Genomic DNA, 14,329 nt, shown 5'->3' with positions numbered 1-14,329 from the left:
GCGGGTGAGGGACTGTTTCCGAAGGTGTGGACTCTCATACGATATTCAGTGACTTCACATGTCATGTCATTGTTCTGGTACCACAGAAAGGGAAGGAAGTCTCTGTGGTCCTCCTTCACCACAAAACAATGAAACATGTGCTCAATGTCAGCTGTGACAGCCACCGCTTCTTTCCTGAACCTCATGAGCAAGCCCACTAGGCTGTTATTGAGATCGGGACCTGTAATAAGGATGTCGTTGAGTGAGACTCATAGGCTGCACTGGAATCAAAGACGATGCGGATCTTGTCCGGCTTCTTAGGATGGTAGACTCCGAACAGAGGTAGGTACCAGCACTCTTTGCCTCCCTGGAGTGGCGGTGCAATCTCCGCATGTTGTCGCTTGAGCATGTTCTCCATGAAGTCCACGAAATGCGCCTTCATGGTAGGTTTCTTGTCCAATGACCGGCGTAAGGACATGAGCCGGTCATAGGCAAGCTGTCTGTTGTTAGGTAGCTGTCGTCTTGGTGACTGGAAAGGTAGGGGACCAACCCAATTGTTGGCATCATCTTGCTGGAATTCCTCATCCATGATTCGCAGGAACTCCATATCCTCAAATGACGGTCCAAGTTTGTGGTCATCTGAGGTCCGATCGAAGATTCTTTGACCCAGGCTCTCACCATTGAGAGGTGTCATTGAACTGCATGCTCGGGTAAGCACTGGCTGATAACGACTGTTGGGCTTTTCTGTGTAGGTTTCTTTCACCTTGATTTGACCACTGCACGGCTGAAGGTAGCTTGTACGACCATTTTCAAACACTGTGGTCTTGAAGCTATTCACCTCGAGAGGTCTGTGGGTGGACCCAAGACAAACGTTTCCGACAATAACCCACCCCAGATCCAGCTTCTGTGCAAAGGGGGAGTTACCCACGCCATTGATCTGATCTCTGACTTTGTGCACCCTTAGGATGTCCCGGCCTAACAAGAGGAGGATGTCAGCGTCGGGATCCAAAGGTGGGATTTCATCCGCAATGCACTTCAGATGAGTATGGTGGCGGGCAGCTTCTGGCGTAGGTATTTCAGAGCGGTTGCTTGGCAGCTGATCACACTGTTTACCTGGGTTCAGGGCACTGTTGTCATTCTCACTGGGTGACTCTCCAGTAGAAGAGACCTGTGTCTTGTGGACCACCACAGGTGTCTTAGCTGACCGATCTAAATAGCCCCTTTTCACATTTGCAGGTGTAGACGAAGAAGCAAAGAGATTAAAGCTGGGGTCTGTGCGCGCTTTAGCCTCTGTGAGAACAAACTTCACAAATATAGAGAATGGTGGAAAGCTGACAAGATGGATGCGTTTGTATTTTGCGCCATACGATATCCACTTCTCTTGTATGTTGTGAGGCAATTTCTCCACTATAGGGTGTATGCCTCTGGCAGTGTCTAAGTATGACAGGCCAGGTAGACTGCCATCTAGCTTTGCATACTCCAGCTCTGACAGTAGATCTGCTAGGTCACGCAACTTCCGTGGGTCGTTAGATGAAACCTTGGGAAACTGTTCCACCTTTGTGAAAAGTGCGTGCTCTATAGCCTCAGGTGAGCCATATGTCTCCTGGAGCCGTTCCCAGGCCAATGACAATCCAGCTGGCGGGCATCGGATGTTAACAGCTTTAATCCGCTTGATTTGCTCAGCTGAGTCCTTGCCTAGGTACTTCACAAGAAGATCCAGCTCCTCTGCTGCGGACAGATCTAAGCCAGCTATAGCACTCTTAAATGATGCCTTCCATGCCCAGTAGTTTGTGGGCTGGTCGTCAAATGAAGTGAGCCCTGACGTTACCAGGTGGCTGCGAGCTAAGAATTTGGCAAGATCACTAGTGAGATTGGAAGACTGGTAAACTTCATGGTCAAGCACTCTGGGGCTAGAACGGCGCGGAGCAGGTACAGGCGGAGGACCATTGCTTGGGCGAGGTAATGTGCTGTTATCTCGCTGGGGTCTTAGAAGAGGAGGCGGGCCATAATCAGCAGCTGTGTGACTCGTTGGCACTTGTAGCTCTGTAGCAGCGTGAGGATTTGGTGTGCTAACATCAACATGCCTCATCTGATATGGTGTAGCACCTGTATTAACACTCCTTTGTTCCAACACATATTTGGCAACAAGGTGCCTTTTAGCTTCTTCTAGATCTGAACTAGAGGCATGACTCCTTATCTCATAACCCATTTCCATTAATCCAGCTTATAATGCCTGCATTTCAGCTCTTGCTGCTTCTAGCTCTTCATTTGCTCTGAGTGAATCCAGTTCGGCTTGCAGACGTGCTTGCTCTAGTTTAATTTCTGCCTCCTTCTTCATGAATGTTGCTCTAGTTTGAGCTGCTTCAGCTTTCACCTTAGCTTGCAAAAGCACAATGCCAGATCTGGAGCTAACTGAAGCTTGGACACCATGAGATGCAAATGATTGTGTCTCAACTCTCGCTGATGGTCTGTGCTCCATAATTACAAACTCTGCTTGAATGACAGTTCAGTAAATGTAAGTCACTTGTGAGTTTGTTTGCCGCTTAGCTTCGAAACAGCGCTGCTCCATGCTTGCTGTGATGCTGTCTTTTCACTGTCTTGGCCTCACTAATGGTAGCTATCGAAGCAGCTAAACAAGGATTCAGAAACTCCACAGAAGCAGATTCTTTCTTGTGATTTTTACTGAATCAATCTTTTTGTGAAACTGAATTACAAACATACAAACCATACATCAGAAATAGTAAAAGAATAGACATTAATTACTGTAAATAAGCTCCATGTTTTTTTTAACTGCGGTTTTAACCTATTTAACTAATGTATGAACTATCAGCATGAAATAAACTATGAATATGACCAATTATGAAAAACAAATACTTACAGACATTGCTTAAACAAACATGAAAACAAACTGTAGCAAATAAGGAGAGGAAAACAAAGGCAGCTGACTCCACTGCAGGAAAGGTCAAACTGACCCAGTAACTAGGCTTCTGACAACTTCCTGTCCAACTGAGTTGTCAAAATAAAAGTCTCTCAAAATCGTTTTTTCATAATAAGAGTCATAGTAACAAGGTAGATAAATTAGTCTTACCAGAAATGTAAATGTAACCAATGAAAAATTGCACGAAAGGAAAATATTACAATGCAAAACATGACATGACCATTTCCAGATTTGTAACCCTTTTATGCATATACACTTTTTTGATGCAACCAAAGCAATTAAAAAACAATTTAAACAGAGAATGATGCAAAGCAACCAGTGTAATTTTATTAATTGAACCTACACCTCAACCTTAACCTAAACTTTACCAAACCATTACCCTAAACTAAACATTAATCTAAACTTACCCAAACCTGCAATGTAACCTTAAGTGTATTCCAAACATATCCAAATCGTAACCTTAACTAAAACTCAACATTACTGCAATTTTGACATAAACCTTTACCTAACCCTAACCAAACCATATCCATAACCTAAACTTAACCAAACTCTTAACCTAACCCTTAACTCAACCATAACCTAAACCTAACATAACCCTAACCATAACCATATCCATAACCTAAACTGAACCAAACTCTTAACCTAACCCTAAACTCAAACATAACCTAAACCTAACCTAACCCTAACCATAACCATATCCATAACCTAAACTGAACCAAACTCTTAACCTAACCCTAAACTCAAACATAACCTAAACCTAACCTAACCCTAACCATAACCATATCCATAACCTAAACTGAACCAAACTCTTAACCTAACCCTAAACTCAAACATAACCTAAACCTAACCTAACCCTAACCATAACCATATCCATAACCTAAACTGAACCAAACTCTTAACCTAACCCTAAACTCAAACATAACCTAAACCTAACCTAACCCTAATCTTAGCTGTATCACTAACCTAAACTTAGCCAAAATCTTAACCTAAACTTAAACTCAACCATAACCTAAACTTAACCTACACCTAACCTAACCTTAACCATATCCGTGACCTCTTATGCAAACTTTTAACCTAACCCAAAACTCAACCATAACCTAAACTTAACCTAAACATAACCTAAACCTAACCTTAACCGTATCCATGACCTAAACGGATCCAAACTCTTAACCTAACCCAAAACTCAAACGTAACCTAAACGTAACCTAACCGCAACTTTAGCAGTACCCTTAACCGCAACCTAAACTTAACCAAACCTTGACCTAACCCTAACCTTGACTCTATCATAAATTAAAAAAAACTTTTTTCTGCAACTTAAACTTAACCCTTAATTTAACCGTAATCTTAACCATAACTATAACATAAACCAAACATAACCCTAACTAAAACATAATCTAATTCTAACCCTGATCCTAAATATAACTGTAGTAGAATGTGAGTATTACTGTTTCCGAAGCTCAATAACAGAGAAAAACAGCAGTACGAGTGTAGCTGTATCGGCACTGTGTTTTCACATTCTTCTTTTATCGGTTGTAATAATGTGGCAAAACAGCACTACCAGTGAATGCGAGCACTTTTTCAGCCATAATATCAGCAATTTACCAAATATGTTCATGGCGATGTTACGATCGAGATGAAGTCATAAACATAACATTTTTAATGGGATCTTGTTGGACCAAACCAGTGCTGCCATCCTGATTTTAATATCCAGTATATGACCAGACACATGCTTAGACTCCTGGACGAGCACACTTATGGATTACACTCCACATGCACACACACACACATACACATCCTCTGAAGTGTCATTTTTCTAAGGCTTGGCTCTTTGAGGTTCAGCTCGTCTTCGTTCATCCTTGTGTTGAAATGCTTCTAATTGCTGTTGCTAATTCTGTATGGACATTTCACAGTGTTTCTGCTTTTCAGGCCTGCATGGCAGATCACACCTCCAGGTGTCCAGGACGGTTGTGACGTGCCACAGGGTGGTGTGTGTGTGTGTGTGTGTGTGTACATGTGTGCGTGTGTATATGTGTGTATGTGCGTTTGAGGTGCGTTTCGCTGGGCATATTTAACACTGTCACCGTCAGCACTGTCACAAAGCCACACACTGACATGGTTACCTAGATACGGCTCTCTTGGGATGCAAATTAGATTCTCGGAGGAGTTGTTTTGTTATGGACATTTTCCTCATAAACGCCAGCCCAAGTTTCTTTTGATTATTTCTTGTTTTAAAGAGATGACAGAAACGCTTCAGGTCTTCACTTTAATTAGAGTAAAAATTGCGTAAATATTTCTTTCGGCGACTTTGGACAGCTTTGCCTTTAAATAGCAACATTTTTTTACAGGCCACTGCCAATAAAATCTGCATAACTTATCTTTCTCTCTATATAAAACCCCATATATATATTGACCAATCATAATATTATGAACACCTTCATGTTCCCACATCACACACAGTCCTTTTGTTTCTCTGCATACTTTATTATCCTTCTCCTTCTCAGTAGTGTAGTGACACTGACATGGTGGTGGTGCTTTAGCCTGTGTTATACTGGTATGAGTGGATCAGACACAGCAGTGCTGCTGGAGTTTTTGAACACGCTAAATTCAGTTTTTGCTGGACTAAAAATAGTATTTTAACATCTTGTGGGCATCGTCCTGCAGGCAGCATCCTGTGGGCAGTGTCCTGTTACCCACTGATTAAGGACTAGATTAAGAATGACCCAATCAAACTGTTCAGCAACAGATTCAGAGCTTTTGTCTCTGATTTTACATTTACAAGGCGAAACAGCTCCACATAGGAGTGTCTACAGTCTGTATATACAGCTCTGGAAAAAATGAAGAGTTTCTGAATCAGTTTCTGAATCAGTTTCTATGATTTTGCTATTTATAGGGATATGTTTGAGTAAACTGAACAGTTTGGTTTAATTCCATAAACTACAGACAACATTTCTCCCAAGTTCCAAATAAAAATATTGTAATTTATTTGCAGAAAATGAGAAATGGCGGAAGTAAAAAAAAGATGGAGAGATTTCAAAGCCCAAACAATGCAAAGAAAACAAGTTCATATTGATAAAGTTTTAAGAGTCCAAAAATCTATATTTGGTCTTTAATCACAGTTTTTTATGCATCTTGGCATGTTCTCCTCAGCCAGTCTTACACACTGCTTTTGTGTAACTATTTTTATACCACTCCTGGTGTAAAAATACAAGCAGTTCTGCTTGGCTTCATGTCTTGTGATCATCCGTCTTCCTCTTGATTTTTTTTCAGGGGTTTTCAATTTGGTAAAATCAAAGAAACGCATATTTTTTAAAGTGAATATAACTGAACAAATTGATGCATTTATTGATGCATTTATTGGGCAACTTTGGCTGGCTTTTGGATATTGACATTTTTGAAGGCCATTGCCATTAAAATCTGCATATTTTTGAATCTCTCTCCCTATATATATAAAACTTCATATACTGCAATAATCCAGTTGCTTGCAATAAAAAAGAGAAAAAAAAAGGAAAAGAAAACGAAACGCAAAAAAGATGAATGCATCCTCCAAGCCAGCTATTGTCTGTTATGTTTGCCTATCAGTCACCGAGGTGGAATAATTCGTCGGTGAGGAATTGCACTTGCTACCAAAATAAGCAAGGCCTGTCTCCTGTAATACATTATTTATCATTACAGTGAGTCCTGTAGCCCGCATATCCTCTCATGTGCCTTTGTGGATTATTTATGCTGTGTCAGTCACTTGCATCATTTGCATGTTTTATATATTTAGAGGACTCTTTCATGCTGGCTGAGGGCTAGAGAGGTTGGCAGGAGGGAGAGGAGGAGTCGGGGTGACAGAGAGCATGATGGGAGCTGGGGGGCAGGTGGCAGAGTGACGTGGTCGTGCTGTGCCGCGCCGTTTGTTTTTGGGGGCGCCGTCCTGCGGCGGAAGCTCCGCGGCAGTGCCGAAAGTGAGCCTCGAGGGCAGGTATTGATGCAGTCGATCAAGTCTTGAGCATTTGTGTGTGGCCTATGCTTTTATCTGCTTTGGCTGCATGCTGATGCTGTTTGTTGGTGTCGCAAAAAAGTTGCAAAAAACACACACGTGCACATAATGTAGCGCAATTTTTTGAAAAAAAAAAACAAAAAAAAAACTGAAGAAAAAGAAGTGCACACATTCCTTTATGCAAAATTAGAAAAGAGATGTTTTTTTTTTTTGATGAACTTTACCTCTGTCATGCTCCAACAGGCACAGTGCCCTCAGGTCAGCTGTACGCTTCTTTATGATTAATTATTGTTATGTAATTAGCAAGGCATTTTGCATCATGTTGCATGGCACTCGCATTCGTCATCACGCGGGGTCATCATGTTTTCTGCAAAGCACCCTTCCTGCATGCAACACAGCCTGCCGATTAATCAAGCGCCAAGTCTGTGCGCCATCATGTTGCACGAGCCTGCAAGTGTGCATGTGTGGATTCCTCCTCCCCGCTTTTACGCTTGTGCTTTTTCTTTGTTTCCATCCTTCATCCAACATTTGAATGATAATTCAGGTGGAGCCATTGTCTTTCATGGTGTTTCGTGATGTCCCGCCGCTGATGGAGATAGATGGAGAGACACTCGTTCTCCATGTCCTTGGGTTTATTAACACTTCTCCCCTGTGTACTCTCGCCTTCATCTGCTCCTTCTGCTGGCGCGAGGTGGGCTCTCGGAGGCGGTGGCGGCGGAGGAGCTGGTATTTTTAGGAGCGTACGGATCTCGATCCATCCTGGAGGTTTTAGAGGAAGTGGCGAGGGCTTTGGTATCATTAGCTCTGTGTTGACTGTGTGAGCTGCTAAGTGGCTAGTGGCCCAGCCAAAGCAGGAATTAAAGTTATTTACACAGCTGTTAAAGTAATGCTACCTCATACAGAACCTCCCCACGGCTCAGGCCTGAATCTGGATGCCTCTAATTCCACTCTTTTCCAGAGGGGATGCCCTCGACTGAGAGAGCGCCAACAATCGTTTACTGCCTCCCCGCACCCCTGCCTATTGAACGACTATATAATGGCGGTCTTTACCTCTTCAGAGATTGTTGTCCATATTAGAGATGGCACGGTATTTTAGACTACTTTGGCGTTCACAATACTGACACTGATACCATGCTGGCGTGAGCGCTGGCTGAGACAGATCCAGTGTTTCTCCTGTTTATTTTAGAGTCAATTTCTCACACAGGTGGTGGTGGTTTTTTTTTTTGGAAACATTTTAGGAGGAGGAACGTGCCTAAAGCACCATTCTCTTAATCCAACATTCCATGAATACGATCTCTACCTTACAAAATGCCCATGACCAGTGTTGTGCATGAACGTTCATATATTTTTGTGAATGCTGAACTGAATGATTCAACAATACAATTAATGAAGGTAAACTAGAAAATACCAGTCTTGGACTAGATATGGGTTCTGAGAAGATGCAAGTGTCATTAACTTTTTTTTACAATCCATATTTCTTGGCTGCAAACAAATAAAAGAGGTTTTATGGACAATAAGGCGCACTATCAATGAACGTTTATTTTCTGGTCTATTTTATTTTAAGTGACAACAGTAAGGAACAAAGGTGTTGCCATGTTTTTCTTCTAATTCAGCAGGTGTTGCCACAGGGGGCACCTAAGTAAACAAAACTTAAAATTCGTAAAAAGTCAAAAGAGCGCTGGATGTTAATCTACACAGATTTCTCTCCTGAAAACTGTTTATTTGGGTGAGTAAAGCACTTCTGTTAACCTTACAGTAAGCTTAGAGTAATCTAAAGTATTTTAGCATGGTTAGCAGCAGCACTAGCTGTGGTTAGCACCGCTTAGCGCTAGTAAATGCCATCCGATAGTGCTAAACTGGGGAACCCTGATTTTTCCAGTAACCCAGTGCACTGTTAGCTAGTGGTTTGTACCATGTAGCTTGTTTTAACACGGTAAACATGCAGACTACAGTCAAAAATACTCATCTCTGAACGGTGAAAGAACTAGTACTGCAATTAGCGGCTAATGCTAATACTGCTAATACTAAAATCTTCACTGAAACGCCTTTAAAATGCTGTATTTCAGCATAGTGGCTTTAGTGCTCCTTACAACCTGTCTGGTAGAATTCATACATAAGTTGCACCAGATTATAAAACACACTGACGTTTTTGGGGAAATTAAAGGAAAAAATGTGCCTTATAGTGACTATTCACTCTGGCCAATCAGTGTTCTGCAAGGCTTAAATGTCACATTTTTATTCCATTCTCTACTAGCCTGAACCACAAGCAAGCAGGTACTTAAAAATGACCTGGTTCCAGGTACCAGGTACCAAAGCTGAGTTGAGTAGGTACCATACGTTGGAAAAGAGGCATAAATCACAAGAAAGCTTGCAGGAAACTATGAATAGCACAGTAGGTCAAAGCATGTTACACTTTTTCAAAGCCCACTGATTCAGATGGTTTGATTGTACTGTATGAATAATAAGGAAACAAATAAGGAACACCTGGGAACAATTACAAGGGGTGGGGTTACTGACATGACACAGGTGAGGAGCAGAACAAACCTGCAGAGCTCAGAGGAGCAGAAGGACCCTAAAAAAAGCATACGACAGGTACACTAGTCTGTGCAGAAGCAGGATATATATAAATAATAAAAAAACAATAAATACACATAGCTTTATGGCAAAACTACAAATGAATACAAAAGGGTAGAGTAGACAAAGACATATTCATGACCAGGGAAAACTTACATATATATTGTTTGTATGTGTTGTAATTTTGTATGTATATGTGTTCACACTCTTAGGACTGATACAATCTATATTTGTTTCCATCAATTTTTATTATCATTCTCATTACATACCTCATTACATAAAAAAAAAAATACAATAAAAACATATTTTAATCACAATAATTTAAAATCATCTGATTTTTACACGTCTTTTTTATTGGGGAAAAAGAGACAGATAGACTTTCTTACTTATGTACTCTGAATGAAGAGAAGTAAAATATCTAATTTTGTGTCTTTTTTTCATTTTGTGCAGTTTTGATATTTTATTTTATTGTAGTAAAGTTTATACATGTAGTTGTCATGTTCCTCCTCAGTTCCTTTAAAAAATATTCTCTTACATTTTTGACATAGCTAACGCAAGCCTGGTGGTACATTGGTAGATGTCATTTACAATGTATCTAGTTTTGATTAGGTACAACTAGAGTGCAGATGAGTCTAACACTCTAAACTAGAACCATGACTTCCTAGTCTACTATCCTAGTCTGAACAAGGACTGAACTAGGAAATAAATAACTTCTAGTTTTAATTTATGCCTCAAATATTGTACTTACGAAATTTGTGCACATAAATTCCATCACAAACTTATATTTAAGAATGGAAACCTGATTTTTTGATTGGCCTGGCATTTTTAATGAAGGTTTTGTCAATAAAACACTAATAACTACATCTTAAATTGGTTATTGTTTTAGAAATTTAGCAGCACATATGCATCGTGGTATACTTTTTCCTTTTTACATAAATATCAATCACTGCTTTCTAACACTTCATTTAGAAAATTGCTATGGAAAAAAGGCACGTTTTCCTGGGTTGATTGTAATGTTTCCAATCAAAACCACTTAAACTGAAATCATGTCATACTTACAACCTCAGCATTTGTAAGTACGAACGTCCAAGGTGAAAGTACACATTTCCTAGTCCTAGACATCTGTCTAGACCAGCCTGACACAATCATATAGATCCCACCCCCTTGTAAGTGTTTCTATGCACAGAAGTGTACATTTAATTTACACAATTATAAATTAATTCCACAACATATAGAAAAAACTAATGGTTTTCTTCAATGGTCCTCTTATGTTCTTTTGACTCCAAGTCACAGTAGTAGTTATAGTGATTTCTGAACATTGATGATCACTGTTCAACTTGATTCAAATTCAAATATGAATTTGAACATGTCAGTGTTGATGTAGCTTGGTTCACTCATTTAAGTGATTTCTATTTATCAATCAAGATAAAAACAGTGATAGTAGGCTAGAACATTAAACTTTAACTATAAACCAGGCATTTTTAGAGAAGACTGAATAAACTACCTTGATTTATAACAAAAAAAGGCCCTACAGTCTTTTTACCTCTCAATTTTACAGTTTTACCCTTTATTTAGTACCTTCTCTGATATCCAAAAAGGCATGGCATCATGCATTTCATTTATCCGCATATTTTCTTTGTTTCTGACAAATCTCATCTTATAATCATCCTCTCTAGATGGCATTCGCAGTTTACATTTCCCAGTTGTTGTCATTACGCTTTGTCCTTTGCACTGCTCCGTCTGCGTGACTGTCCAATGGCCGTGTGCTGAAGAAACAGTGGTTCTCTAATTTGTCTAGGTATGTGCGGTCCAGTTTTCACCTGGGACATTCAGTTTTTTTTTCGGGTGGTCTCCATATATTTTAAATAAGAATACATCAGGATCAACAATGCGGGACATGTCTCCGCAGCCCACACATAGCCGCCCGGCGGGAATTGTCCTGGATCTCTGGATGGTCAGTCCAAAATCTGGTCTATACAGAGATTGCTACAATTGTATATGTGGGTGAATAGCAGCTAAACCAGTTTCTGTAAAGCTTGCCCAACTGAGAAGCATGATTTACAATGAAGGAATGCCTTTGAGAATAGAGTATGGGTAAGTAAGAAGCAGAACTTCACTTAAAATAGTCTGTATCACATAAAATGTTCACCTAACACATATATAGAGACTTTATGCTGTTATCATGTCACCTACTTTAGATAGCCTTACATACGTATGTAATGCACCAGATCCTAATGTGTTTGTTAAAATTTGTTAAAAAGGTCTCATTTTATTATTATTTTTTTAACTAATTTTAAAATGCCTAGTTGTGGTCTCTAGTATAAATAAATTTCATGTGAGCGTTTTTTTGTGAAAAAAGTGTTTAGGTGTTTCTATTTAGCCCTGCTTTATTTCACTGAATTAGAGGTCTCTGAAGAAAGACAGGTTTGGGCTCTTGCTCATGAATATTCATACATGCAAACATATGTCCTTTGATTTGCTAACAGCACTGCAGAGAACGCCTAACTCCCTTTCCCCCACAGTCAATTTTACAGCTCTAAAAGTCAAAGGACAAAATATTTCCAGAGATAGTTATAAGTTATATGATAGCTAACCTTTACTAGCTGTGTAAACAGAAGCTGTAAACAGAGCTGTTAGCTCCTCCTTAACTATACCTCCTTCTGCTGTAGCCTGGGTTCAGTGCTGCCTGTAGGCGGTCCTGGGCCGAGGTAGGCGAGGCCATGAACTCACTGGTTGATGTATACACCTAACATCTGATTAACTTGTATTTCTGAGGATTTCCTTTTCTTAGCTACAGTTTTAGAAAAAAAACGTTTCATGTGCATCATGCATATACAATTCAGAGAGACCTATAGTATTCCCCCCCCCCCCCCCCCCCAAAAAAGTGGATTTTAGCGGAATGACACCTTTAAAGAATCATATCAAATACATTTTTCCTTATGATACATGATCCAGCATTTTCTGTGGTTATAAGCCCAGGTATCAGAATGAGCTAATCTAATCAGTGCCATCTTTTGTTCTTATCATTCAATAACATCTTCGACATCATATTTCATCTCTAATTAAACTTTTCTTAATGTGATGGACTGCAGGATGTCTTCAGCTATAAGCAAGTATAGACATCCTTCATATAATCATAAAAATGATAAAGTAATTTAAAGTAAAGTAAAGTAAAGTAATGCTGTATTTATATTGTTATGCTGCATGTACTGTAGTTATTGTTACAACATGACCTAATTTAGTTAGGCGTACATTATGTTGCTCTAAAAGCAAATATGTGATCTAGGTTTGTCCTTGATTTGTTAAAAAAAATCATATCAGATAAATGTTCCCTTCTGACACACGATCCAGCATTTTCCTCCGGTATCAGCCAGGTATCAGAATGAGCTAATCTAATCAGTGCCGTCTCTTGTCCGTATCATTCCATTACATCTTCACCATTATATTTCATCTCTAATTAAATTTAAGCTCATGTGATGCAGGTTACAGAAGCAAGAATAGACACTTTAGACTCTTTAATCATAAATTAGCACTCTTTGGTTATTGTGCTTTGTTGTATTTTGGATAAATAATGCAAATGCAGCCTGGAAACTCTGGAAGATGACTTACAGTATGTCTTGGGTATCATCACAGCTGAGAGCTTGGCATGGCTGCGAGAGGCTGTATTTCAGTCCAACATGCCCGAGAGCCTCATTGTCCAAGACTGGCACTGTCACCCAGCGAAGATGAGTGGCTCTCTCTGTTTAACGTGAATCAGGAGATGACAGGAAGAGCGATTGACACGACCAAACAACGGCAAAAAAACAAACGACAACAACAGACCGTGTCTAATTCCTTCTGTTACTTCCTTTTACAGCGGAATAAACAGGGCCATCTCGTAAATTCTTCCGGAAAAGTATTATTGCTGACAGGTCTGACCTCGGCAGGCCTGCAATGTTTACCCATAACTCACAATTAACAGAGACATTAGAGGGTTCTCCCGAGGATTGCCAGCTTTATTTCCCTCTAACTGGGCATCACTAAATCTGGAAAAGATCCCAGTTCTGCCATTTACCATCGGAGGGGCGGCTCTGTACGCCGGAAAGAAGTGGCTCCGCAGACTGAACACACTTCGGAGGTTTGGGGCTGTTATGGATATGGCGGCAGTAATTATTCAGGCCTTGTTATTGCCCAGAACACCACACCTGCGTCCAGCTCACCGCCTGTTATTAGAATATCAAAAAGGCCACGGAGAAAAAAAATGAGTCGCCTAAACTGAGCTAAGCGTGGATTAGGAGCGTGCTGCAATGTTAACCGAAAGCAGAAGAAATGTGTTAAATACTCACAACATATGCACTTTTGATTTGTTTTTGTATTTTATTTCTAGCTGTTTAAAAAAAAAATAGGGATTTAATATGCTTTGTACATGTAGTTCTTATTTCAGTGTTTTATATTTATTTGCTTATTTTTTTAATGTAGGCATTGAAATGGGCAATGAGTCACTTTATTTTACTTGGGAGATAAATGTGCACCTGTTCACGGACGTGTCAAATCCAATCACATGGCTGCTAAACAGATACTGAACCCTTTTACCACGGCTTTGTGGCTAATTTCCAATTCAGGGCTGCTATAGCTTATGTCATACCTGGAGTGATTCACATATATATATATTTATATATATATATATATATATATATATATATATATATATATATATTTTTTTTTTTTTTTTTTCACATTTCACAAGGTTATTTGATCGGCAACTATTTTAGTATTTCTGAAGCGAGAGGAGCACCAAAGGATCCCAAGGTCTGAATTAAATTAGTGTAGGTTTTTATCGACTAATAATCATTTTTACCTCTGCTGCAGCGCTGAAT

Source organism: Astyanax mexicanus, chromosome 7, assembly GCF_023375975.1.
Source record: "Astyanax mexicanus isolate ESR-SI-001 chromosome 7, AstMex3_surface, whole genome shotgun sequence".
NCBI lineage: Eukaryota > Metazoa > Chordata > Actinopteri > Characiformes > Acestrorhamphidae > Astyanax > Astyanax mexicanus.
The sequence above is the reverse complement of the archived record's forward strand: the minus strand, read 5'-3'. Positions refer to the sequence as shown.